Below are 4,960 nucleotides of genomic sequence, written 5' to 3' on the forward strand. Positions count from 1 at the left end.
GCATTTTGGCGAACACGAAGGAACAAAGAGCTACCTTTCTGCAGGTAAAACTGCTAAAAACACATGAAGCCGCCTGAGTGAGCGTCTGCTATTAACGTCACTTCCTGCTCCATCTTGAAAACAAATCCCTCGAGAGGATTTCATGGCAGGAGGGACAAAAAGCCGTATACGTCAAAATCATGTTGTGTGGTGAAAAAAACGGATGAGTCCATTCCAGCTGCCTTTATTTCATTAATAACATACTAAAAATCATGCATTTCATGACTGTGGACCTTGAAGGATCAACCCAAAACAGTGATTTTAGGCAAGGTGAACATTTAAACATGCAGCGCTTCATGCACCGGGCTCCCTCTAACACAAGGGGAAGAAAAACACAGAGGCAAATAATTTTTCACTGGATCTTTTATTCGTCCATGACACAGTGAAAAAAACATGGATGGAAGTTGTGATAATTATCTAACATGAGTTGAAGTAAGCACTACACAGCCGGTGTCTCTAACCTTTTTGAAACAAAAAGCATACGTCGTCGGTACTGATTCATGTGAAGGGATATCAATGTGATACACACTATCTTAAAAAAAAACACACACACACACACATTTGTTAAAATTACCTTTAGTCATGATATTTATTTATATGAAGACACTGATCATGCTAATGATTTCTCACAATCATTAGGAAGGATATAAATAGTCATTTGGAAAACTTTTCTTCTATATGCCAACATATATTCTAGAAATGTTGAATCTTCCAGTTATCAAATAAAGAGCCCTTTCCCAAATAACATTCTTCTTTCGGGGTCGCCACAGCGTGTCATCTCAGATGAACGCACATATGTTTGGCACAATTTTTACGCCGGATGCCCTTCCTGACGCAACCCTTCTCAGGGAGTGGAGGCCCCAGTGGGATACGAACCCACAACCCCTGGTTTATCAAACCAGTGCTCTAACCACTGAGCTACAGGGCCTCTTTCCCAAATAACATTAAAGCTGCATTAAAAAAAATACATTCATTGTGTACAGACTCAATGATCTTTTGTTGAACACATTCAGGGAGTTAATTGCTCTTAGAGGCCCAAATGCAGGTTTGTAAAAATTGTAGGACTGGGTTAACGAATCCAAATTGATTTATAACATGTTGGAAAATAACCAGGCAGATATACAAGTACATAATATTGGCCTCCGCTGTAATTGAGGCCATGTGTCATTGATTGCCAGGCGCGTTGTCCACTTGAAACAGATTAAGTGGCTTTGTTTGGAGACGCTCGGTAACACTATACACACAAAGAGTTGACTGCTGATCCCATTTGAACGCCGTCGCCAACCAAAACAACCGACAAAAGCGGTCTGCTCAGCATCCAGTGTTGTCGATTACTTCTTTGTGAAGTGTCTTACATTATGACAAGATAGCTACTTAATTCAAGTTCTCAATTTGGTACTCCAATCACCTGAGCGTTCGTTCTGTAGTTTTGTTTGCACCACTTTTAAACATCCTCGGGGCAATGCACTATCCTCTAACCTATAGTGTTCATTTCTCTTTATCTTTGACTATGTTTCTTTACATCTTTTACTACATTTTATGCACAATAACACATGAACTTGACATTTGCAGCAATATCTACAGGTGCATCTCAATAAATGAGAATAAGGAAGAACTCTTCTTTTTTTGTGTGCTAGTAGTTCACTTCAAAAAGTAATATTGATTCACTACCCTGAGTAAAATATTTGATTTTCATTTCATTATCATTTTCATGCACATCCCTCATAGGCGATAAAAGTGCATAATTCACCTGTTAGAAGGTATGTTCATTCATATGCAGCCGTAATTTGTTTGGAACTTATTTGGAAAGACTGAATGCAACAACACGGCGTGACATCGCTGAGGCGTCACGGAAGTCCAAGTCGCTTTAATGGCAGCCTTCAGCTTTGTCTGCATTTTTGGGGTTTTGCTCAGCTTCCTCTTGGCAGACATTCTGTGAGAGCTTCAGGTCTGGTGTATTTGCTGGGTAATCAAGCACAGTAATATTATAGTCGCAGGATTTGAAACAGCTTTTGGTAGTTTGGAGAGTATGAGCAGATGCCAAGTCCTGTTGGAAGATGAAATCAGCATCGTCACAAAAATTGTCAACATTAGGAAGTCAACTTGAAGTGCTTGAAAATGTCCTGGTAGATGGCTGTGTTGACTTTAGAAACCACAACTGGACCAATGGCTGCAGCTCACATGGCACCCCAACCATCACTGATTGTGTCAAGGTACCTCGGATTCTGTGCCTCTCCACTCTTCCTCCTGAATGTGGAACCTTAAATATAAAATACTGCCAATTGCCAAATTTACTTTCTGAAAACAGGGCTTTGGACCACTGAGAAAGAGTCGTTTTCTTTCTCTCGTCAGCTTAGGTAAGACACTTCTGATGTTGGTTCTGTGTCAGGTGTCAAGGAATACGACACCAAGTTCCTTGATGGCTTGATAAAATCAAATTTAAAAAATATATTTCCACTATGTTATTGATGGCTCTTGATGCAGTGACTCCAGCTTAGTCCATTCCTGGTGCTGTTCCCCCAAATTCTTGAATAGGTTTTGTTTTCCAATCTTTTTGAGGTCCCAGTTACCGGTGTTGTTCTTGCATCTTTTTTCGACCATAGTTTTCCCTTCCACACAGCTTTGTAGTACAGTAATGTGTTAGGGAGAGAACATTCACCCATCCATTTTTTTCACCGCTTATCCTCATGATGGTCACGGGAAGTGCTGGAGCCAATCCCAGCTATCAACTGGGAACACCCTATACTGGTTGCCAGCCAATCGCAGGGCACATTGAGACAAACAGCTGCACTCACAATCACACCTTGGGGTAATTTAGAGTGTCCAATAATGTTGCAGGTTTTTGGAATGTGGGAGGAAACCAGAGTGCCTGGAGGAAACCCACGGAGGCACAGGGAGAACATGCAAACTCCACACAGCCAGGTCTGAGATTGAACCTTGGACGACAGAACTGTGGGGCCAATGCTTTACCAGCTGAGGCACCGTGCCGCCAGGTAGAGAACATATGAAGCAATTATATTTTGTGATTTGCCTAGACAACAGTCCAGTCAGCAATCTTCTCCATGAGTGAGGACCCAACTGAACCAGACTCAGGGATCTATTTTCGTGAGTGGTGTGAATCCAGTGTGGCACATGGCATAACTCCGCTGTGGTTGGTTGGATCCCCACACTGTTAATTTCCCAGACAGGCTTAAAGGGGAAGGTTTTTGCTACCCTTGGACTGAACACAGCCGACATCACTCATGTCCAGTCAAAGTGGCTCCTCTCATTCCCTTCACTCTTGAAACTGCCCCCCCTGACGATTCAAGTACCCCACGATAGCTGTGCCCAGTATGATGAGACTTCACAAACTATTTCCTAGTTGGGGCTAACGTGAACTGAACTCAGTTCAAATCTGGCTGATGAACGTTACTGAAAACAGGCTCATTCTGGCATCGGCACAGTTTTTGAGCAACAGTTCATTTTCATCCAAGAGACAACACGCTGTGGCAACCCCTAACAGGACAAGCCGAAAGGAAAAGAAGAAGAAGTGCTAGGTTTTGTCCAAGGACTTCCAGGACACACAAAATATGAACCTTCATATGTCAGGGGGTGAATTCCATATTTGGTAACCCAAGTTCATATTTACATTCGGGCTGGCGCAACCCAGCAACACGTGTGTGTGCGAGGTGCATTCAGGGACACTCCGTAAATGGGGCTGAATATGCTCTGCGGCCATTTGGTAATGCAGTACATCATTCTGAAAATGGATTTCTAGGAACATTATTAATTGTATCAAAATGCTGTGTTTAAAACTCTACCATCAAATACTAATATATCCATACAATGACAGTAATCAATCAGTCAATTGTTTTCTGCAAAGAATACATTTCTCATCAGGTATTTATGTATTGAATGAATTTTCATGCATTTTATTTTTAGAAACGCCTAAGTAATATTAAAAAAACTATATTATTCTTGAAAAAAAATATATAAAAAATCCACGACCCTTGTGAGGATAAGTGGCTGAGAAAATGGATGGATATATGATTGTACAAACACAGGCTTTTTGAAAAGCAGCAGCGTATGGATGACAAATATGTTAATGATGTTCCGACATACTTTTAAATGGATGAGCAGACTGCTTCAAAAATGACCGCGCAGTAAATAAACACCGCGAATCTTTCGCTCATTGTGGGCGTTTTTTAATGGGCTTGCAAACATTACACTGTATTTATAGACACGGGGGTGCCGGTGTTTGTGTTTGGATGCGAGACGAGAAAGAAAAATACATGGCATGAAATAAAAGATGATCAAAATGGGATTGAGATATGAAAGAAAGGGCGGGGGCTTTTCTTTTGTCTGAGCTGCAGCCTGTTTCATTAACGCACCAGCCAGCTTTCTTCCTCCTCCTCCTCCTCCTCGCTGAACCCCCGGCTCCAGACGGTGAGTCCGGTTACCATCCAGCTCTGTATTCATTATCACCTCTGCATACGCCTCCACACCCCCACTCTGCTCAGGAAGATGGGGGGGGGGGGGGGCTACTGTAATTGATAATTAAAGACCAATAACACAGCGGTCACTGCAATCTCACGGCAGGAGAACAGCCACCCCCCCCCCCCACACACACACCCTCAGCAAGACACACACAGATCGCTGCAGTTAACCCATAGATGACCTGCATACACTCGTTCAGTGAACAAGACACAAATATACACGGTCCATAAATGATTCCTTTACACAAACATTGAGAGACAAATGGAAAGAAAAGGAATGACTATGACGTAAATTATGCTGTTATTTCTTTCAGTCACACTTGTCGCCGTTGTCATATAGGCAGATATAATATCGCCGTCATTTCATACCTCTTTTACTCCCTCTGATACGGTGGTTCAGCTGGTAAACCAGCAGGCTCACGGTTCTGAGTACCCGGGTTCGATCC

At 42.3% G+C, this 4,960-nt stretch overlaps 1 non-coding gene across 1 annotated transcript; it reads right to left on the reverse strand.

Moving 5' to 3' along the window:
* Positions 1 to 894: 894 nt before the first annotated feature.
* On the reverse strand, positions 895 to 967 carry trnai-gau (transfer RNA isoleucine (anticodon GAU)). Its single transcript has one exon. It is a non-coding gene; the product is annotated as a tRNA-Ile (tRNA).
* Positions 968 to 4,960: the final 3,993 nt, after the last annotated feature.

The sequence above is a fragment of the Syngnathoides biaculeatus genome, chromosome 9 (genome assembly GCF_019802595.1).
Source record: "Syngnathoides biaculeatus isolate LvHL_M chromosome 9, ASM1980259v1, whole genome shotgun sequence".
NCBI classification, from domain to species: domain Eukaryota; kingdom Metazoa; phylum Chordata; class Actinopteri; order Syngnathiformes; family Syngnathidae; genus Syngnathoides; species Syngnathoides biaculeatus.